The sequence below is a fragment of the Alligator mississippiensis genome, chromosome 1 (genome assembly GCF_030867095.1).
Source record: "Alligator mississippiensis isolate rAllMis1 chromosome 1, rAllMis1, whole genome shotgun sequence".
Taxonomy (NCBI): domain Eukaryota; kingdom Metazoa; phylum Chordata; order Crocodylia; family Alligatoridae; genus Alligator; species Alligator mississippiensis.
In genome coordinates this window covers 207,602,453-207,626,528 of record NC_081824.1, presented here as the reverse complement: position 1 = coordinate 207,626,528, position 24,076 = coordinate 207,602,453, and the positions used below count along the sequence as shown (strand labels likewise).

The 24,076-nt window shown below is 44.8% G+C and overlaps 1 long non-coding RNA gene across 1 annotated transcript in view; it reads left to right on the top strand.

Annotated features, from left to right (window-relative positions):
• The window catches only part of LOC109286463 (uncharacterized), a 28,352-nt gene extending 5,306 nt beyond the window's left edge, over positions 1 to 23,046 (top strand). The window contains exon 2 of the long non-coding RNA XR_009457652.1: positions 22,643 to 23,046. This is a non-coding gene — a long non-coding RNA (uncharacterized LOC109286463). The remainder of the gene's footprint in view (positions 1 to 22,642) is intronic.
• The last annotated feature ends 1,030 nt before the right edge of the window (positions 23,047 to 24,076 follow it).

The following is a 24,076-nucleotide window of genomic DNA, read 5'->3' as shown; positions in this document are numbered from 1 at the left end:
GCAATAGGGCTTTTTCTTTTCAGGCAATCCTATTGTCTGAAACCAGTCCTGGCTGTCCGTAGACAAGTCATTACCTTCTTTTACCCCAGCTTGATAAGAGTATCAAAATAGTGCTACAAATCTAAGAGAATTCTAACAAATTACAGTATATGTTGTTTACCAACTTCTTCTGTCAATTGTTTGGCTTATATAACAATAAAGGAGCAGACGATGTTTTTCTGTGATAGAGAAATTACTACTCTTCAACTTAAGTATCCTACACCATGGAGAACACTCGTCAGCGCTTATCAAACAATAAATAATAATACCGTTTGAGTATTTACAACTAGTTGTTGTATCCTGTAGTATAAACCCAGAAACCTATAGCATCGTACATCTTATTAAAAATGCTTAATGGTTCTACAACCTTTCCCCATTTTGTCACCTAATAATTTTATAGAACATTAGAACTTTGTGAGATTTAGAAAAATAGCTTGCAAGCTGAAATTTATTTAAGTGTACAATAACACTTGGGTACAGATGGTTCAAGTAGATAGTTGTGAATTTATTCCTTTTCTACTGTAAAGCAAAGCAATTTATCATTTGCTTCCTTCACTTACCTCAGAGCCAGGAGAATATTTTTTCAAATGTTCATATTTGAATGTTGACTTGTCTGCCTATTTTATTTACTTTGACCATCCTCTTTATAACCACCCTTTGTGTACTTCAAGGTCATTATCAAATTCCTCTTAATCTTCTCTTCTCCTGACTAAATAATCCCACTTCCAAAGCTTTTCTTGTAAATCATGTTTTCTAGACCTCTAATAATTTTTGTTGCATTCTGCTGGTCTCTTACCAGTTTATCTACATCTGTCTTGAAGCGTAATGCCCCAAACTGGACACAGTACAAGAGGTGAGGTCTCATCGGTGTTAAACAGAATGAAAGAATCACCTCCCTTGAGTTGCAGGTACCACTCCTATTAATACAAATCAGTAAGCCAGTACTGTCCAGAGGGTGGGTTGGGCAACAGTGCCAGTGCTGTCTGGAGGCAGGGAGGGCCACATGCCAGGGGGTCACCCGTGCAGACTACTATCAGTGCAGTGTGGCCCAAGGGCCGCACACTGATATTATTTGTAGCACTGAGCTTCACAGAAGTTGCACAGCCCTGCAATACATTATTGGCTTCTTTTTTTTTTGCAACAAGAGCATTCTGTCGACTCATATTCAGCCTGCAGTCCACTTTAATCTCAGAGTCATTTTCTGCAGTACTGCAAGGTAACCAGGTATTCCTCCGTTTATGCTTGTGCATTAGATTGTTTTTATTAGAGGGAGTTTGCATTTGAAGGACAGAATTGACATGTGTGTCATTTTTAGATGTCCAAACCAGAATGAGACATTGTGATGGTTTGCATACTTCTCAACATTAAGATCTGTCATGGTTTGACATCAGCATCTGTGCATAAAAGCATAATTTCCTTTTATTTGGTAGCAATTTACTAACTTCTGATTTCAGTCCTGGAAAAAAAAAGAAACTGATACCCCATGCCTTTAGTAATATTGGCTAGGGACAGACATTACACATAAACCAGTTTAAGTGATCAGAAACTGGTTTAACCCTGTAACAAAACAGATGTTCAGTGCACATAAACCAATGTGAAAATGGCTGAAACTGGTTTGAGATAAACCTGGTTGAATATAGTATCAGACATAACTGATTTGGGTCAAATCGGTTTATGCGATGTCTGTCCCAGACCCCTTGCTGGTTTAAGATAAACCAGACTCCCCCAGCATCCCAGCATGCTGTCTGGGCTGGGTGGGGCTCTCTGCTCCACAGCAGAACTGGCCCCTTCCCTCTGCTTCCTGGCTATAGTTCTGGCAGAGACTTGCAGGCACAGAGCATCTGCCTGGCTTCTCCCGCTAAGCAGGGATTATTCCCCGCACCCCTCTACCTTAGACAGACACCTCAGCATTAGCTAGCAGACCACATGCTGGCTACGGTCTGTGCTGTGGGAGGTGATAAAGGCAAACAGGCTTTTTTGGAGCTAATCAACAGGTAACTTAATGTCCTTCCTGTTTAAGAAAGAGGCTTTGTTTTCTTAATGGGTTGATAAACACTGAGTTTGGGGTGATAAACATTTCCTGCTGGACTGCTCAGGAGTGGGGGGAATAATAAGAGCGTCCTGCTGGGGCCTGGCCATGCCCCCCCCCCCCCCCCCCAACTCAGCTCAGTGCTGTAGAAGGAAGAAAGGGCTTCTCTAGTGCCCTGTGGCTTCTAGCCTGAGCCACTGCAGGTATGTGCCTGCATTTTCTCAGTCCAGAGAAGATGTCTGTGCAGTTACAGAGCAGTTCAGCCTAGCCAGGTTAGACTAACCTGCAAAGATTGAATCAATTCAGGCTCAGGCTTTTTTAATGTCTGTCCCTAGCCACTGAGTACCTCAAAGTATACCTCCTTTCCATTTTTTTTAATACTTGGTTAGATAATCCTAGGTTTTGAAGTCCATAATCAGCTGGAAATTCTGCCATGCTGGTGATGGTCTTAGTTGTCTTGGGTAACTGTTAGATTCTGTTATGACCTTCTTGCAGTAAAACAACCCAAAATGGATGCTTTAACCAGATGAGGGTGCATAATTTGTTGACATACTTTCTAAATGCATTCTGTGGTTTTAAACTCTTTTTTTAAATGACTAAGAGACCTATTTAAAAAAAACAACTAAACTTCTGAGGCTTACTTGGAATGCCTCTTACATCATCTTCAAAAGATCTTTCGTTTTCAGAGACAATTGGCACATAGGAATCTGTTTGTCCAACATCATCAATGTCCACATCCAAGTTACATAGTTTCATAATTTCATAGTTGGTAGGGTTGGAAGGGACCTAAGTAGATCATCAAGTCCGACCCCCTGCCATGGGCAGGAAAAAATGCTGGGGTCAAACAACCCCGGCTAGGTGATTATCCAGCCTCCTTTTGAAGACCCCCAGGGTAGGAGTGAGCACCACTTCCCTTGGAAGTTGGTTCCAGATCCTAGCCACCCTGACTGTGAAGTAGTGCCTCTTAATATCTAGCCTGAATCTACTCTCAGTCAACGTATGGCCGTTATTCCTTATTATTCCCAGTAGGGCTTGGGGGAACAGGGACTCTCCCATAGCCTGCTGATCCCCCTTGGCCAGTTTGTAGATGGCCACCAGATCCCCTCTCAGCCTTCTCTTGCAGAGGCTGAACAGGTTCAGGTCCCGTAGCCTCCATTTGTAGGGCCTGCCTTGCTGCCCCCTGATCATGCGAGTGGCCCTCCTCTGGACCCTCTCGATACTGTCCACATCCCTCCTGAAGTGCGGTGCCCAGAACTGGATGCAGTACTCCAACTGCAGTCTGACCAGTGCCGCATAGAGGGGGAGGATCACCTCCTTGGACCTGCTCGTGATGCATCTGGATACACGACAAGGTGCGGTTGGCCTTCCTGACCATGTCCCCACATTGGCGGCCTATGTTCATTTTGGAATCAATAATGACACCAAGATCCTTTTCTGCCTCTGTGCTGACGAGAAGGGAGTTCCCCAGCCTGTAGGTATGCTGCTGGTTCTTTCTCCGTAGGTGCAGTACCCTGCACTTGTCAGTAATGAATCCCATCCTGTTCTCATCCGCCCACCCGCTTGGTTGGAGGGCAACAGGGCACGCCCTATGAGGAGAGGCTGAGGGACCTGAACCTGTTCAGCCTCAGCAAACGGAGGCTGAGGGGGGATTTGGTGGCTGCCTACAAACTCGTTAGGGGAGATCAGCAGCAAATAGGATGGGTCCTATTCCCTCCAGCAGCACCTGGGGTGACGAGGAACAATGGCCAGAAGCTGCTGGAGAATAGGTTCAGGTTAGAGATTAGGAGGCACTATTTCACTGATAGGGTGTATAGGATCTGGAACCAACTTCCTAGGAAGTGATCCTCACTCCTACCTTGGGTAAATTCAAAAAGAGGTTGGATGAACACCTGTCTGGGGTCATGTGATCCCAGCATATGCTCCAGCCAGTGGCAGGGGGTAAGATATTTGGTGAGATGGGAGCCCAGGAAGGATGGCTGTGCCTTAAGGAAGCAATCCTTCGGGCACAGAGGGAGACGATCCTGAGCAGGGAAAAAGGAGGAAAGGGGCCTAGAGGCTTCCTTGGCTAACCAGAGAAATCCAGACTAGCCTAAGGGCAAAAAGGGGGGCATATAAAAAGTGGAAACAGGGAGAGATTACTAAAGAGGAGTATACCTCCTCAGCTCGCAGTTGTACGGAGACAGTTAGAAAGGCCAAAGCTACCATGGAGCTGAGGATGGCATCCCAAGTTAAGGATAACAAAAAATTGTTTTTCAGATATATAGGGAGTAAAACGAAGGCCCAGGGCAGTATAGGACCACTACTGAATGGGCAAAAGCAATTGGTGATAGACTGGGGGGACAAGGCTGAACTCCTCAATGAGTTCTTTGCCTCAGTGTTCCTAAACGAGGGGCAAGACAAGTCTCGCAATGGGATCATAGAGAGACAACAGCAGGGCGCCAGACCACCAAACGTTGACCCTGAGAGTGCAGAGTCACTTAGAAGGACTGGATGCATTTAAATCGGCAGGCCTGGATGAGCTCCATCCGAGGGTACTGAAGGCACTGGCTAATGTCATTGCACAGCCACTGGCAAAAATATTTGAGCACTCGTGGTGCATGGGCCAGGTCCCGGAGGACTGGAAAAGGGCCAATGTGGTTCCCATTTTCAAGAAGGGGAGGAAGGAGGATCCAAGCAACTACAGGCCAGTCAGTCTCACCTCCATCCTTGGTAAAGTCTTTGAAAAGATTATTAAGACTCATATATGTGAGAGCCCAGCAGCAAAATTATGCTGAGGGGAAACCAGCATGGGTTCATAGCAGGTAGATCATGCCTGACTAATCTAGTCTCTTTTTATGACCAGGTTACAAAACACCTGGACGCAGGAGTAGGGGTAGATATCATTTACATAGACTTCAGGAAGGCCTTCAATACGGTATCCCACCCTGTACTGGTGAACAAATTAAGAGGCTGTGACTTGGATGATTACAGTCCTGTGGGTGGCAAATTAGCTAGAGGGTCGTATCCAGAGAGTGGTGGTGGACGGGTCGATATCGACCTGGAAGGATGTGGGCAGTGGGGTCCCTCAGAGCTCGGTCCTTGGACCGATACTCTTCAATGTCTTCATCAGTGACTTGGACAAGGAAATGAAGTGTACTCTGTCCAAGTTTGCAGATGATACAAAACTGTGGGAAGAAGTGGACACACCGGAGGGCAGGGAACAAATACAGGCAGACCTGGACAGGTTGGGCAAATGGGCAAAAAACAATAAAATGCAATTTAACAAGGAGAACTGCAAAGTGTTGCATCTAGGGAGGAAAAATGTCCAGCACACCTACTGCCTAGGAAATGACCTGCTCGGCAGCACGGAAGCAGAAAGGGATGTCGGAGTCCTAGTGGACTCCAAGATGAACATGAGTTGTCAGTGTGATGAAATCATCAGCAAAGCTAACTGCACTTTATCATGCATCAGCAGATGCATGACAAACAGAACCAAGGAGGTGATAATTCCCCTCTATCGGGCGCTGGTCAGACCGCAGTTGGAATACTGCATCCAGTTTTGGGTGCCACACTTCAAGAGGGATGTGGATAACCTGGAGAGGGTCCAGAGAAGGGCCACTCGTATGGTTAAGGGCTTGCAGGCCAAGCCCTACAAGGAGAGACTAGGGCACCTGGACCTCTTCAGCCTCTGCAAGAGAAGGTTGAGAGGGGACCTTGTGGCTGCCTATAAATTCATCATGGGGGCGCAGAAGGGAATTGATGAGGCTCTACTCGCTAAGGCGCCCCTGGGGGTTACAAGAAATAATGGCCATAAGTCAGCAGAAAGCAGATTTAGACTGGACATTAGGAAGAACTTCTTCACAGTTAGAGTGGCCAAAATCTGGAATGGGCTCCCAAGGGAGGTGGTGCTCTCCCCTACCCTGGGGGTCTTTAAGAGGAGGTTAGATAGGCATCTGGCTGTGGTCATCGGAACCCAGCATACTTTCCTGCCTATGCAGGGGGTCAGACTTGATGATCTATTGAGGTCCCTTCCGACCCTAACATCTATGAATCTATGTTGAACAGTGCAGGCCCAAGGACCAAGCCCTGGGGGACCCCACTGCCTACATCCCTACAAGTCGAAAAAGACCTGTCCACCATCACTCTCTGGGTGTGGCCCTCCAGCCAATTTGCGAACCATTTGACTTTGTAGGCATTGATACCACAGTCACCTAATTTCTTAATGAGAATAGGGTGGGAGACAGTGTCGAAGGCCTTCTAAAGTCCAGGACTATGTCCACCGTGACACCTGCATCCAAGGTTTTTGTGACCTAGTTGTAGAAGGCCACCAAGTTGTTCTGACAGGACCTGCCTCGAATGAACCCATGTTGGTTGCCCCTAAGCATGATCCCCCCTGCTGGTCCTTCGCAGATGTGCTCCTGGATAATTTTCTCAAAGAGCTTCCCTAGGACTGAGATAAGACTAACGAGCCTGTAGTTTCCTGGGCCCTCCTTCCTCCCTTTTTTGACAATGGGGACCACATTGGCCCTTTTCCAGTCCTCTCACACCTCACCTGAGCACCATGAGTGCCAGGGGTCCCCCAATGACCTCTGCTAATTCCCTCAGCACTCTGGGGTGGAGATCGTCAGGACCTGCTGATTTGAACACATCCAGTCCCACCAGAAGTTCCCTGACTAGGTCCTCACTGACCTTGGGCCTGGCTGTGCCTCTCCTGGGTCTGTCTGGAATCCTGGTAGGGAGGATGCTCCGGTCCCTGCTCAAAAAAATGAGGCAAAGAAATTGTTAAAGAGGTTAGCTTTGTCATCTGGTATAACCACCAGATTTCCTAGCTTGTCCTGCAGAGAACTTACGTTACCCGGTACCTTCTTTTTACCCCCTATGTATTTAAAAAAGGACTTCTTGTTATCCTTGATCCGGGTCGCTAGTCCCAGTTTCATCTCCGCCTTAGCCTTCCTAACAGCCCCCCTACAGTCTTAAGCAATGGAGGTATAGTCCTCCTTGGTGATGGCCCCTCCCTTCCATTGGGTGTATGCCTCCTTTTTAGCTTTGAGACATTCCTGGATGCTTTTGGTGAGCCATGGGGGCTTTTGAGCGCTCTTGCCCGCTTTGATCCGCATTGGGATTGTTGCCCTTTGGGCCTGGAGGATTGTCTCCTTAAGGAACAACCACTCTTCTTGGACTCCCAACTCCCCTCCCCTCTGGAACCTCAGTGCCTCCCTGACTAGTCTCCTTACCACACTGAAATCTGCCCTCCTGAAGTGTAGGGCTGTTGCCTTGCTGCTGGCCTTTGACACCCTGCACTGGATGGTGAATTCCAGTAGGCTATGATTGCTATCGCCCAGGTGGTCGAGAACCCTCAGTCCACTCACCAGGTTGTCTCCTGTGGCCAGGACCAGGTCCAACAAGGCATTTCCCCTGGTGGGACTGTGCACCTCCTGGGTTAGATGGAGGTCTTGTAACTCGGCTAGGAACCTACGTGAGCAGTCAGACCTGGCTTACTGCTGTTCCCAGCAGATGACCGGATAGTTTAGGTCACACATGATGACCACATCCCTTTACTTAACTGCCTCCACGAGCTGACCTGAGAATTCCTGGTCCAGCTCTTCCCCCTGGTTGGGTGGCCTGTAGTAAACCCCCACTGTTAAGTCCCTTTCCCCCCAATCCTGTTGTATTCAGACCCAGAGCACTTCAGTCTGCCCCTCCTCTGACCCAGTGCTGTTTGTTGAGGATGTGTATGCAGAGTGTCACACCCCCACCTTCCTCCCTGTCCTAGCTCTCCTGTACAGCCTATAGCCCTTGCTGTTTACCGCCCAGTCATGCGTAGGGTCCCACCAAGTTTCAGTGAGCCCCACTATGTCCGGGTTTATGTTAGCTAGCAGGAGGGCAAGTTCCTCCTGCTTGTTCCCCATACTACAAGCATTAATGTAGAGGCATTTAAGGCCTCCTGGACGTGTATGCACTGCCCCCCTAATCCCAGGACTATCTGGGCCCCTGTCACTTACTTGGGTACTTTGTGTGCTTGTTGCCCATCTTGGCTGGGCTGTTCTTGTGGATGGCTCTTGGTTCGGTGTTCCGTGGCTCCCTCTGTCCTCATCTTCCCCTTCCCCCAATGAGCCTAGTTTAAAGCCCAGTGGAGGAAATCGGCCAACCTGAAAGAGAACACACGCTTACATTTTAGTTTAAATTTAATCTTCCAATACTTTGCCCAATGCTCATTCTTCCCTCCAAAAGAAGCTTGTTTTGTATTCCTGTGTCTAATTCTCTCCAAACATTTACCTTCCTCTGAAAGCCCTACAATCCTCTATAAATCAGAGTCAACATTTAATGTTTACTTGAAAAGTTGGCTATTCACCAGGCAGTTTTGCTTTGTATTTTCTAGAACCTTCTCCAAATTAATTAATCATTCAGAATTAATATATGACATTTGGGATTTCTACTCAATGACAATTATACATTTTACAACTGACAAAAATATTTTATTGAGATAAATTTAATCAGTTCAGTTCAGGTATTATACATTAATATCTTATTTAAGTTTCTACCTTCAAATCATTTCAACTCCATTTTGACAATCAGTGGTTTGAGGCCAACAATGATATCAAATTTTGTGGTCACATATTTAGGAGAAGAGTTACTTTTGTTGTATTAATTTGATGTATTTATAATAGTACTGATTGGTTTATCTTATAAAATGAATCAATATTTACACAAATGTTGCTTGGTCCAAAAACTATAAACAAAGAATATTGGTCTAGGAATAAGATCCTATTATTTATGAGGGTCTAAGAAGAAAAAAATCACATTTCTTTTGGTCCTTGACCTAATTGTCATATTAATTCAAGCCCACAGTAGTACAGAACTAGCATGCTCATCCCAGACATCTTTAGTTCCTCTATTAATAATTATTATAAACAGTATAAGGTTTCCAATGTTAATAATAGAAGGATTTAAACATGCTCTATAGCTGACTAATATTGGGTATCCTATGTAAGGGTTGTTACGTGTTACCTATCCTAGCACAGTAAAGAAATTGTCAATACACTTCCATTGTTAAAAGCAACTAGAGAACTAGCTAATGTTGTACCAACAGCATGCTATTGTAACAGCCTTGATTTTGTTTAATTAAATGCTGCCATATACTTAGTCAATTCTTCCTTATTAAAATAATTGTTTTATCTACCTTAATATAAGCAACTTCCCCTCTCAGTTAATCATATCTCATTCCCTACTAGTTGTAGCTGTCCAAAGTGCCTTACAAATAAAAAGAGATTAGACCAAAAGAAAACAAATATTTTTGTTTTTCACATTTTCAAAGGCACTTTTGTGATTTCAAAAACGAAATTCCATTTTCAAATGTCTTAGCTTTCCAGTGTTAGCCAAACTCTGAATTTCTAAAATGGTGAATAAACAAAACCCCAACCATTCAGACTCCCTAGGAAAAAGAACAGAAGCGCAAACTTTAATAGATACATTTTAAACAGGTATTATAAATATTTCTCTGAGCTAGCTATATCCATTGTCTCTCAATCTTGTTAATTTAGTGTTAATCAGTGCTGCTAATTTAATTTACTTCCAGCTAGCCTCTCCAGTTAAACTATAGGGAAGAATGAGCTGAATTCTGATTTCAGTCATGCATCATCATCATCACTATCAGAATTTTAATTGCTGAGTATTATTATTACTCCTATCCAGAGTAGGAGATTTGAAGAGATGGAAGCCCAAGAAGGGTGGCTGTGCCTTAAGGAAACGATCCTTCGGGCACAAAGCAGGACGATCCCCGAGCGAGGCAAAAGAGGGAAAGGGGCCAGGAGGCTTCCCTGGCTGACCAGAGAAATCCAGGGCAGCCTAAGGGACAAAAGGGGAGCACATAAAAAGTGGAAACAGGGAGAGATCACCAAAGATGAATATACCTCCTCTGCTCGTGCTTGTAGGGAGGCAGTTAGACGGGCCAAAGCTGCCATGGAGCTGAGGATGGCAACCCAAGTAAAAGACAACAAGAAATTGTTTTTTAGATATATAGGGAGTAAAAGGAAGGCCCAGGGAGGAATAGGAGCCCTGCTAAATGGGCAGAAACAATTGGTGATGGACAGGGGGGACAAGGCTGAACTCCTCAGTGAGTTCTTTGCCTCAGTGTTCCTAAGTGAGGGGCACGACAAGTCTCTCACTGGGGTTGTAGAGAGGCAGCAGCAAGGCGCCAGACTGCCATGCGTAGACCCTGAAATGGTGCAGAGTCATTTGGAAGAACTGGATGCCTTTAAGTCAGCAGGCCCGGATGAGCTCCATCCGAGGGTGCTGAAGGCACTGGCTGACATCATTGCAGAGCCACTGGCAGGAATATTTGAAAGCTCGTGGCGCAAGGGCCAAGTCCCGGAGGACTGGAAAAGGGCCAGCGTGGTCCCCATTTTCAAAAAGGGGAGGAAGGAGGACCCGGGCAACTATAGACCAGTCAGTCTCACCTCCATCCTTGGCAAAGTCTTTGAAAAAATTATCAAGGCTCACATTTGTGAGAGCCCGGCAGGACAAATTATGCTGAGGGGAAATCAGCACGGGTTTGTGGCAGGCAGATCGTGCCTGACCGATCTAGTTTCTTTTTATGACCAGGTTACGAAACGCCTGGACATAGGAGGAGGGGTGGATGTCGTATACTTAGACTTCAGGAAGGCCTTCGATACGGTATCCCACCCCATACTGGTGAACAAGTTAAGAGGCTGTGACTTGGATGACTACACAGTCCGGTGGGTGGCAAATTGGCTAGAGGGTCGCACCCAGAGAGTCGTGGTGGATGGGTCGGTTTCGACCTGGAAGGGTGTGGGCAATGGGGTCCCGCAGGGCTCAGTCCTTGGACCGATACTCTTTAATGTCTTCATCAGTGACTTGGACGAGGGAGTGAAATGTACTCTGTCCAAGTTTGCAGATGACACAAAGCTATGGGGAGATGTGGACACGCTGGAGGGCAGGGAACAGCTGCAAGCAGATCTGGACAGGTTGGACAAGTGGGCAGAAAACAACAGGATGCAGTTCAACAAGGAGAAATGCAAAGTGCTGCGCCTAGGAAGGAAGAATGTCCAGCACACCTACAGCCTAGGGAATGACCTGCTGGGTAGCACAGAAGTGGAAAGGGATCTTGGAGTCCTAGTGGACTCCAAGATGAACATGAGTTGGCAGTGTGACGAAGCCATCAAAAAAGCCAATGGCACTTTATCATGCATCAGTAGATGCATGACGAATAGGTCCAAGGAGGTGATACTTCCCCTCTATCGGGCACTGGTCAGACCGCAGTTGGAGTACTGCGTGCAATTCTGGGCGCTGCAATTCAAGAAGGATGCGGATAACCTGGAGAGGGTCCAGAGAAGGGCCACTCGTATGGTTAAGGGCCTGCAGACCAAGCCCTACGAGGAGAGACTAGAGAAACTGGATCTTTTCAGCCTCCTCAAGAGAAGGTTGAGAGGCGACCTTGTGGCTGCCTATAAGTTCATCATGGGGGCACAGAAGGGAATTGGTGAGTATTTATTCACCAAGGCGCCCCCGGGGGTTACAAGAAACAATGGCCACAAGCTAGCAGAGAGCAGATTTAGATTGGACATTAGGAAGAACTTCTTCACAGTTAGAGTGGCCAGGGTCTGGAACGGGCTCCCAAGGGAGGTGGTGCTCTCCCCTACCCTGGGGGTCTTCAAGAGGAGGTTAGATAAGCATCTAGCTGCGGTCATCTAGACCCAGCACTCTTTCCTGCTTATGCAGGGGGTCGGACTTGATGATCTATTGAGGTCCCTTCCGACCCTAACATCTATGAATATCTATGAATATTTCTTAGCAGGGAACAAATAGTCTGACTTAGAGATCTTAGGCTGAGTTTGCAAAACCAGCAGTCAGAAGACCATAGCTTCCCTGATGCATATCTTTAGTTTACAGAGCAACAAGCATGACCTAGAAATGGTTGTGACAAACCTTGAAACTCAAGATGCTTTTTCTTTAAAAAAAAAAAAATTAATCTTCATCAGGGCTGTCCAACAGGCTCCTGCTGCTGCTTTTCTCACTGCCACATGATGGCAGAGGGTCCAGCTGGGCTGAAGGCTGCTTGCAGTGAAGGGCAGGGCAGGGGCAAACACGACCTGTGCAGTCTGCCTGGTGGTTGGGGCTCAGCACCCTACATCCAGCCTAGGGGTCAGAGGGTGGGGGTCACGTGCTGCCCAAGCCAAAGCAAGAGGATCCCATTCCCAAGGGACCACATATGGCTGGCACTTCCTGTATGGCAGGAGACAATCCAGAGAGCGTGTTCCTGAAACGTATGACCAATGCAGTGCGAGGTCTGGGGGAACCCTAGGCCCTAGGGAACCCTAACCCTGTTACTAAGAAACAGGGTGGTCCCTTTAAGTCCAGAACCTTCCAGTCACAGCTGGCCAGTCAAGTAGGGGTTAAGGCTCAAGCCCTGCCAGCTGGTCAGGTGACAGGAAGAGGAAGGCCAGGACCCTAGAAATGGCAAGTGGAGAAGGCCAGAGGGGCAGTAGGGAGGTGGACTCCCAATGATCATGGTGCTGCAGCTGCAGTCTCTGTCAGAAGACTATGCCATGCCATGCCCTGAACCATCCTCATGATCATCTAAAGTAAGCAGGCATGTTGCCTCTCTTGTTTCTGTATTATCATGTTTCCATTATATGGCCTTAGAAGCCTATGTTTTGTGTTGAATGTTAAGACTGGTGGTTTGGGTGAGGCTATTTGGGGAAGGAGGAGGCCTCATTGGGGGCCCACTGCAGTGTGGGGACCCCAGTGCCAGAGAGGGCGCAATATTTGGGGCTGAGCTGACCCTAGCGCCAGAGAGGGTGCAGTATTTGGGGGTGAGCTGACCTCAGCACCAGAGAGGGCACAGGAACCTGAGTGAGGTTTTTTTTTGAGAGCTAAAGCCTAGGAGTCAAATCCTGATTAGTGAGGGTTTTTTTGACTGACAGGCCTAGCTAGAGAGAAAAAGGGTAGGCCCACAGCGGCCGAGATCCCAACATCAAGAGGAATTTACAAATACCACCTGTGAGGCTTGGGCTGCAGTGTAGAGGAGGAACAGAGCCGCAGATAGTGCCCCCTGGCATCAGGGCATACAGTCGGCAGCCTCCCATGTAATTAACAACAATTAATTAACAACAAGGCACGGCAGACAACAAGGCAGGCAGTTGGCCCATAACAGGTGGGTGGAGCCACCAGTAGACGGACCCCGAGCAGGCCCCCCCATTACAGGGCCACATGCTGTTGTTGCGTGCGTCCCCCTGGCTGTGCTAAAGTTGGGCAGCCCTAATCTACAATCTCGCATCAAATTTCTGGTCATAGCTGCATTCATGTAGTAAAGAGAAGAAAGAGACATCAGATCTTGTTTAACAGCCTAACTCTGACAACTCATGCAGGGAGACATATGCTAAAATCATAGGAAGCTTGGAAAACAGAGGACCAGATCTGCTTGATTTATGGAAGTCCTGATACGTAGGTCACAAAAAGGGCAGGAGCACACAAGAACTGATGAGTTCTGCCATATCTTGAATCCCAAAACAATGTTATGCTAGGACCCAGCAGTAAGAATTTTGAAATTAAAAACTGAAAAAACTCCCAGTCCTCATTTCTGGATATGTCAGAGGTAGATCCTGATTGGAAAACGAGACAAGGCTTGATTTTTCCTGACATTTCTGAGAGAAAAAATTAAGCAGAATTTTTAAAAATCTCCATTTCTCCAATGCATACTAAGGAAGCCAAAAAAAAAGGACAAAAACATTTATTTTGCTTTTACATTTTTGTCTTTAAGATATTGTTTACCTGTTTATCAGTGATATTTTGAGAAATTATTTGGTTCCTTGTGAGGATTAAAGAGTTGCTTGGATGGTTAACTACATCATTTGGTCATAGCTGATGGGTAAAGATGGTTTAAGCAGCTTTGCCATGTTCAGCTTTGCTTCTGTAACCATTGACAGTTTTTTTCTGAAAGACAATAATTGGCAGAAGTAGTGGGGTAGACTGTATATATGTGGTCTGTATTAGTAGCGCAGTTCACAGTTGTTTGATGATTTTTGGCTAAGTACAAGTTTTAAGTAAATAGTCCAAACCTTCACAGAAAACACTCAAAGTTATTTCTTGGCTTTTGCAACAGAAAGCATGCATTAGTTTTCAACCTGACAAGTGACATTGGCAGGCCTTTAAAAGCATAGATTTCCCTCGCTTTATGTGAGTTCTGTATGTGCAAATTTACACTTATGTGATGACCCTTTTTATACCAAAACTTTGTTGTGTGAGGTAAATTCACTCTTATGCAATCGGTGTGGTGGAAGCCCGCAGTCAGCTGCTTTGTGCAGTGCATTGTGGGAGTGATGCGCACCAACATATAGTCTCCTCTTCTGTGTGGATCTGTGTTCCTCGCTCATTGTCTGCAACACGTGTTTCTGTAGTTGCCATCCCCATTATGATAGTGCCCTGTGCTTGTGTACACTGTCTGCTGTCGGTGAGTACCAAAACTGTCTTTTAAAAGTAGCAGAAATAGGTCTGGGTGGTCAGTACAGTCGAGGTCCTGGCAGTGAGGTCCCTATTTGTTACATTGTAAAGTGGGTTCCCTTTATGCAAATTCAAGTTATATGCCATTTTCCAGGAACGCCTGTACAGCATAAAGTGAGGGAAATCTGTATATCGCTTTCCTTCAGCTGACTACCTTTAAGAGGCCGGGAAGGTTTGTTAGCCATAAATGAGAATCTTTAGATCTTAACCATTTTCCATAGATGCTTCAGCAATAATATTGAAAAAAGGAGCCAAACAGGAGTAGGATGCTCCTACTGTTCACCTACATATGGCAAACTGTAAACATTCTGAGAAATTTAGGAAGACAGGATTACTTGGACTTGAATAGAAAATTGTGGAGTTTTATGTGGAGTTTTGCTTTTCTAAAGGAGGTAAATGAAAACACGGATACATTTCTGTTTGGAAACTAAACTGTTTCTAACATTCATTTAAATGTTAAGACTCAAAAAATAGATTGAAAATGTAAATATACAATTTTTTTGGATGTCATACTGCAGGAGTCACAAACAATTTCTTAAAAGGCAAGCAGAAAAAAATCAAAATTTCTCTAATCCTTTCAGATATACAAATGAATAATCATAAAAAGGTCATGGTACAAAACTGATTTTCTTCTTTGAAGAGCACACAATTTATTGGAGTATGAAGTAAAAATATGTAGCTGTATTTTTTTTAATATAGAGCTCTGAAAATGTAATCATTACACTGATGGTGATTGATACTTATCTACATCTCATCTTTGTGGATGATTCTTATCTACATCTCAGTTACAGATGGTTAACAGATTATTATGAGCACCAACTTTCTTTGTTATTTTTCACATTATTGTGTACAATTAAGTTTAGATACCTGTCTTAACTGCATCTTTCTAGTTACAAGAGACTTTGTTATAATAATTAATCTGTTATTTAACAAGTCAATTTTACTCACTGCAATCAAACCATTTTGTCACTTGATCCAATACTGCAACTCCATCCTGCTTTATAATGTCAGTGATATGCATGTAGGTTTAGTGTAAATTAATATTTAATTTTTTAAATTATATATTTAGCAATGATAGAGCAAGAAATGTTCTCTTTCCTTTGACTCAAACAGAAAAATTATCAATTAACTTCCTGTCTTTTCCATCACCAATTGCCCTATCAGACATTTTGACACACTTCCTATTCCATGTCTTTTGTGTAAACTGAAAAGCAAATTTGTCAGTGCACACCAAGGATGACTTCAAATCAATACACAGTTCATCCATCTCTCTTCACCTTCAATAAATTCAGCTCATATCCATAATAAAATTGGTGTACCCAAGGTCAAAGAAACAATGATCATAAGTTCTTCACTTCTCCACCCTGTATTATGTGGCAGGCCCCAAGTTAGCCACGCTCAGGCCTTAGTGATTCCAGCCACTGTGTAAAGCCAGATAGGCAGGCTACTACCTAGCAGCCACTGGAGCCCAAGCACAGTTCTTCCACGCTGTGCCCACTGGGGATAGTGTGGTCGTGGGTCTCTGTGCTATCCTATCCTATCCTATCCTGCCCCACTGTCAGGGCTCCTGGGAGCTGTGGGATGGGGAGCTGTGTATGCGCATGCAGGAACCATGATTGTGGGGTGGGACAGCACAGATGCCCACAGCCAGGCTCCATCCCATGCCCCACCCCCAGCTCTGGATGTGTCTGGCAGGTGCCAGCTCCAGGCTCCAGGGTGGGGGTGGACGTGGGGGTGCATGCCTTTGTGCACACAAATGTGCATGTGTGTGTGTGTGCAGCCCTCAACATCTTACCAGCACTTAATAAGTGGCCTTCCAGCCCAAATAATTGTCCGCACCTGGTTTAGCTTCATCCTCTTTGGAACCACCGTTCAGGTAATTGAAGGCTGCTATTAAGTCTCCCCTCAGTTTTCTCTTCTCCAGACTAAATACAACTAGTTCCCTCAGCTTCTCCTCGTAAGTCATGCGCCCCAGCCCCCTAACCATTTTCGTTGCCCTTCACTGGATTCTCTCCAATTTGTCCACATGCCTTCTGCAGTGGAGGGTCCAAAACTGGACATAGTACTCCATATGTGGCCTCACCAGTGCCAAATAGATGGGAATATTCACTTCTCTTGATCTGCTTGCAACACTTATACTAATGCAGCCCAGTGTGTTAGCCTTCTTCAGAACAAAGGCCTGCTGTTGGCTCATATTCAATTTACTGTCCACTGTGACCCCCACATCCTTTTCTGCATCCCCAACAAGTGTCTGTCCAACCTCTTCTTGAACACCTCCAGTGATGGAGGGTCCACAACTTCCCTAAGTAGTCTATTATACTGCCTTGCTATTCTAACAATGAAGAAGTTCTTCTGGATATCCAATCAAGACTTATTTTACTGCAACTTCAAGTCACTGGTCTGCATCCTTCTTTCGGCAACAAGAGAGAAAAGGTGTTTTCCCCCTTTTTTCTGGTTCCTCTTTAAGTATTTGAAAACTGTTATCATGTTCCCTCTTAAGTGCCTTTTTTGCAAGCTGAACATGCACTACCTCCTTCAGCCTCTCCTTCTATACCTTGCTTTCCAAGCCCTTTTAATTTTTGTTGCCTGCCTCTGGATCCTTTCTAATTTCTCCACATCCTTTTAAAAATGTGGAGCCCAGAATTGCATACAGTACTCCAGATGAGGCCTAACCATTGCTGAGCAGAGGCACTATCACCTCCCATGTCTTGCACCTAAAGCTTCTATCGATACAGCCTAAAACTGCGTTCGGCTGCTTCACACTGCAGACTTATCAGTCAGTCTATCAAAACTCCCAAGTCCTTTTCCACAGTGCTGCCATCCAGACAGGTGTCAGCCATTTTGTATTTTTATTTTTGATTATTCTTTCCTATGTGCGGCATCTTGCATTTGTCTTCATTGAACTTCATCCTGATAGCTCTAGCCCAACTTTCCTTCTGAATTGTGCTCACATCCTTCAATGTGTTCACAGTCCTTCCCAGTTTCATGTCATCGGCAACCTTGGTCAGCACTACCTGTGGATAAGATGCACTGGTTCCAGAAAAGATGATTCTGCATTATTAGCATTATTAGCCTTAAGAAATCTATGAAAGCAAAAGTAGACAGAAGTCAACTTCTTTTCAGAAGCCCTTCCATTAAGGAGATGCCATAGTCTAACGTAGCATTTTGATCCAATGTTGTTTCCACAGTGCCTACAGACTATTTGGCTACTAACTATGGAGAAAATGAATGGAGTTAGGTAGATGTGGTATGTATTTATTTAACAATTTTTTAAATTACTGTATAGCACATTTTAAAATTAAACATGTTGATGATATCACACTTTCCTACTTGTAATTGATAGTCCTTGTCCTAGAGAAGTTATAGTTTCCTTTTCTGTGAAGTTGTTACTGCACAGTCATTTAGTACTCGCTTTAGTACTTGCTTTAGCAAGTTACTGCACAGTCCTGGCGGTGCATGAGTCGTTTCCAACCCTACTGCATAATGGCAACGAGCTACTGCACAGTAGCTTGTTGCCGCTGCACAGTAGTGTCGGCATCACAGTTTGTGCCTACTGAGGCTATGTTGCTGTAGTGATGAGCTACATCACCATAGCTCATTGCTATAACAATTTAGCATCTTATGTAGATGCGCTCAGTGTGTCCATAATGTTTCATATAGACTGAGGACCCCTGAAATATAAATATAGTAATTAATTTGATGGGAACTTTCACACTCCTAAATAATCTTTGAGCTCCCTTCCCTTTTCAGGACCATGGTTGTATGCCTTATATAACTTTCCTGTACTTTAAAATTACCTCATTTCAACCAGACATAAACCTTTCCATCACAAAACAAAGTACCATATTTCATGGTGTATAGGTTGACACGGTGTTTAGGCTTTCCAAACTGAAAGGTAAGGATTTTCATAGGCACCATGTATAAGTTGGGGCTGGGCAGCACTGCTCACAGGGGATGGGACTGCACCAGCTGAACGCCGAGCCCAGCCCCAGCCGCAACCCCTGTGAGGAGCACCGAGCTTGGTGCTGCTCACAGGGGATGAGGTGGTGCCAGCCGAGCTCCAAGCCCAGCCCCAGCCCCTATGAACAGTGCTGGGCTTGGCATTCGGCAATGCCACTTGCAGGAGACAGGGCAGGCTCGGGTGGCTTAGCCCCATCCCCTGTGAGCCCAGTGCCACTCACAAGAAATGGAGACGTGGCTGGGCTCAGCGCTTGGCTGGCACAGCCTCATCCTCTGTGAGTGGTGCTGGCAGTACCACTCACAGGGGATGGGGTCACGCCAGCCAAGTGTTGAGCCCAGCCCCATCCCCAATTTTTTGATGTGCCACAGTGTATAAGCTGAGTTTGATTTTTAAGACACAAAAAATGGGCATCAAAACTCGACTTATACACCATGAAATATGGTAAGGTAGTTAGCCACATTACTTTCAAGTTTGGCAGAAGGCAGGGCAGGGTGACACCTCCAAGGCTCAGTTACTAAACAGAAAACCTTAGATTCTAATCCTTATACATGCAAGTGCTCCTACAAATGGGGCAATCCTACTGAAATAAATGTAATTACTCTTGTGAGCAACGTTTAAAAGTTGAAGCTCTCTGGTTGTATTTTTTTGAGGACAGTGCTTTTGTTGTTCTCTTCCCCATCCTCAAGGCTAAATGCAAAAGGGGTAGCAGATTGCTGCAGAGTATATATGAAAATCCCTTTTGTTTAAGAATCTAAATCAAGACTGAATTTATGATTACACAGGTTAAAAATATTTGCTGTGAATAGGGACCTACTTAAATCCTGGCAAGACAAAGGTGTTTTTGTAGCCCACTCATGGCGTGCAGAGCTGATTTCATGGGCATTTTGTGGTGGCCCTGCCCTTCAGCGCTAATTGGCAGAGAGGCCCCCAGGGAAGGAGGGCCAAGAGGGCAGCCACCATCTTGTCTGCTACCCTTTGTGCTGCCCTGCCAGTTGGCACCTTCCACTCCTGGCAGCAAGGACGACTGACTCCCACTGGGGAGCCAGCATTTTATTTTTATTAAGGGTTTTTTTGTGTCGATTTCACAGATTTTGTGGACAATCCCAGATTTCCAGTTTCTGTAAAATATGTGAAACCGCGAGTTAAGTAGGTACCTACCTATGAGTAAAAAGAGAGCATATGAGCCTTTCTTAGTGGCAGGAGAGGACAGCTATTCCAAAAGAATCAATATTTGGAAGCAACATAATGAAAGATTCTCCAACAGGCACTGTGATTCTCTATACACAAATTGTACAGACAGAAAAGATTTCTTTTCTATTTAGTTTCACTTTGACTGGAATTCCAATGTATTCTCCTGATGATACTTTGCACATACAGTATACTTTATTATCCTGTTACATAGAACTACTTTTTTGAATCTCATATGCAAATATATTAATATCCATTCAAAATGGACATATTTTTCCCTGTTCAGTAAAAAGGGACTTAACATATTACAGTAAATCAAGTGTGATTTTGTTTCTTTGTTTCTTGTAAATTTCAAGTTTGTTAGTGGGACTCAGTGGTCTGCATCTAGTATCTAGTTTAACAAACATTCAAATTTCTCCCTTTCTCCTCCCATGATTCTGTATAGCCTAATATGGGGGTGCTCAACTGCCGGCCTGCGGGCCAGATCTGCACCCAGCACCATGTCATCTGGCCTGCAGAGCTCCCCATGGACCTGTGGGGATCCCTCTGAGCTGTGGTCCTGCACACTAGACTGTACATGCAGGGTGGCATGGGGCCCAATCCTAGCCAGGCAGAGGTAGTGTGGGGCCCCAGGAACCAAATCTGGCATGCAGGGCCCCAGTGCCTAATCCAGACACACCTTAGGGGGTGCTCCAAGGCCTAATTCAGCCCACAGATTGCCCCCGCACCATTTCTCTGGCCTATAGGAACCAAACCCATGAGCACTACAAGGTTAATCCAGTGGGAGCCAACTTTTTTAACAGGTGAACTATAAATTGCCCCGCAGCCTCCCCAAGTACTACGCCAATCCCTTTCCCTTGCCCAATCTACTGCTCTGCTTCTGTTCCCAGCCATGTGCTCCCTGCGTGAGTTGATGTTTTGCTTTCTGTGTTCTTCCCTATCTGCTGCCTGTCCCCTCCCTAATCTGCCACAAACCACACACAGAGACTACCTGTGCTGCAGGTTGGCCATCCCAGGTCAATAGATTCTGTTAGTGTGATTTTGGTATAAAAGGTGAGAAGTTCAAATTTTAGGGGACTATTTTAAGTAACACACCACAGTATTATCAACTGGATTTTCTTCTAGTATGATGCACTTTAGTCACTTTTTAGTTTTCTGTTTGTTCCATCTTGATACAGTCCGCTTTCCTTTTATTATTTCAATGCCCTGTACGAATTAAAGGTTGGCTATGTTAATATAGTCTGAGTAAATTAATCCAGCTGTACCCCTCTAAGAACAGGGTAGGAACCAGATTTTCAAACCCAGAGGTGCATCTACACATGCAATTAGCATGGAGGAATAAATTCTGGCCCAATTCACGAAGGAATCAGCTGCTCCTGGGCACAGTGTTTACACGTACGCCTGGGACCGCAGTTGTTTGACCTGGAGTGGAGCAGACCTGGGCTGGCAGCAGGGTTGGGGGGGTCAGCCCCAGGTTCTGGGGTATGGTGTTGGCTGGTTGAGGGTGGGGGGGCATGAGAATGGAGTGGAGAGCCATGTGGCTAGGTGGCAGGCAGAGGCCTGGCCCCCTGCTGCCATGAGGGGCCGCTGTGTTCCAGCCTGTAGCTAGAAGGTGGCGCTGTGTGTTTTGTTTTTTTTTAACCCTCTTTCACTCCTCACCCCTGCTGCCTCCCTCACCCCTCCCTCCTCCGCAATCAGGTCATGTTGGAACATGTCTGCTTGTTTGTTTGTTTGTCCTTATTTTTTGTTTTGTTTATTTGTTTATTCCTTTACAATTTTATTACATTAAAAAATAATGGAGCAAAGAAATATAATTTTCTACCCCTTCATAATTGTCCCCCCCCTCCCACCTATTGTCTATGTCCTACCCCCACCACCCCTGTACCCTCCTGTCCTCCAGCCTCACTTCCCCTGGTACCTTCCACCTGCTGTGACCCCTTTGCACCCCATTGACTGCCAGGGCAATGGCCATGGCTCCCAATGGCTCCAACACTACCAGCGGAACGGTAATTTTTCTGCAACTATTTTGAAACTTTCGAGGCAGGGACTGGTTACATGACTTCCTTCAGTATTGCAACCTGAACTTGCATCACATTCCATTCCAGAGCTGTGAGTCCAAGACACTGCCTGCCAGACTCGGCAGCTGGGGTATGCAGTGTCCTGGGTTATATTTAGGTAGTGTGTCCCACTGACCCTGTGTGTTTGTGTGAATGTGTGTGTGTGAGTGAGTGTGTGTGTCGTGGAGGTTTGGCAAAGTCCGATTTTTCAACTGTGTGCCAAGCCCCACTCCTCTTCTTCTCTTTTCCTTCCTCCTCACAGAAAACGTTCATGAGCAGAACTCACTGGGGATGAGCCCACAGGCAAGTGAGGAGTGGGAGAGAAGTGAACTGACTGATGGTCTCCAAATCGCTGTTCATTTTTTTTACATTTTTATTTTTGTTACATTTTATATTTATTTTGTATTTATTTTATTTTTATATATAATATCAATTTGTACATAATTATTTTTGCTATTCATTTTCATTTCAGTAAAGTTTTTTGTTCTACTATAATGGATGTGTCATTTTTTCTTTGGGATAGTTGGGTTTGTTTTCAGAGACAACACTCGCGGCCGGGGTGGGGGTTAGTCATGGCATTACATTACTAGAAATACTTGCAAAGATTTGCAGGATGAAGAGCTGCTAGGACTTGAGAGTTGTTAGCACTTGTTAACTGCTAGCTAGGGTGAGGTTCAGTCTTATAAGAAAAAGACATTAACAACCACACTCAGGACTTTAGCCTTAACCTTTAGCCTTTAGCAAGTCTTTATAAAGTCTTTAAAATGCATTGTAATGCATATAATTTTCTTGCTATTTTCCAGTTGGTCTAATAAAAGGTATCATTTTGGAACCAAGAGTTCTAGTTTTTTGTATGTCTTTTTGTTTCAGACCAACACAGCTACCAAGTACACCCCTGAAACATGGAAGATGCCAAATTTTAGCCATTTTTGGATTTTAAACTTAATTGCAGAACAACAAGGAAGCTTTTTTTAACCTCTCTGCCTGCCATCTAACACCTCCAGGGAAGGAATTCTACCTGATCAACACATCAAAGAGGTACTCAACACAGCTGACAAAGACACTCTCATGGACCCAGAGGGACAGCCTTCCATCTTCAGCTCCCTCTATGCAAAAATGAAGTTTATTTCCTACCTATGAGGACTTTTTACCATCTTGTACCATCTACACTTTTCCCAGAGCCTGACAAAGGGACTTTTATCCCAAAAGCTTGCAGAAAAGGACAGTTTTCTTGCCGTTTTCCAGTTGGTCTAATAAAAGGTATCATTTTGGAACCAAGCGTTCTAGTTTTTTGTATGTCTTTATCATGCATATGGTCACTGAGGGGGTGGGGGTAGGGCTCAAAAACAGCTTCTTTGCAGGCAGGCTGTACTGTTATGGGAAGTGCAATGCAAAAAGTTTTTTTTTTCCCAATGCTTTCTTTGCAATGCACCATTTACTTTACAAATATCCTGCATACAGAACCTTTTGGAGGGTTTGCTGACTGTGCTCCCCTCCCCCGGGTCTGCTTCAACCTGCTCCCCACCACCGGGGAGAGAGCATGGTCATTTAAAGTGTGTGGGCAGATGTTTGCAGGGGAAATAGTCAGAGTCCTGTACTTCAAATTGGCAGTGTGGGAACTTTAAAGCTCATTCAATGAGCTTAAGTTAAAGCACCCTCACCGCAATTTTGTAGCACAGGGATGCTGAATACACAAGACGCTGAGGCTGGTGGAGCGTGCACACTTCCAATAAAAATGAGTAAAATGGGCCAAACATTTAGTCCCTACTCTCATATGTTCTGTATAGAAAGCAATGGTAAGCTGTAACATTATTGCAGTATTATTTAGTGATTGCAGTTATTTAGTTATTGCAGTAATTAAAATCATATTATCCCTCTGGTTTATACCTAATAATAAAATCTAGTTGTGGGTATATCTAGAGCACTATGTGCACCATAGATAAAATCTACTAAGCTGACATTAAAACTATTGAAAGATAGTTAGCTGTGTTAGTCTGAAGTCAGGCAGAAGGCACCTTGTACACTAACTAAATCACAGATGTATAGCATAAGCTTTTGTGAGCCCATGTTCATTTAATCTGATACTCTGATTAAGTGAGCTCAGCTTCATGAAAGCTGTACATCTGATTTAGTTAGCCTATAGCATTAAAAATATTGGCAATTATTGCTTTGCATTTATTTTGTATAATTAAAATAACATTGCTTATGTATTTGTGAAACTTGCTGAAACAAACTTTAAATTACTTTTAAAGCTACAAGTTATTAATGTTAACTATACCTGTGCAGCCTCTACCACAGAACCAA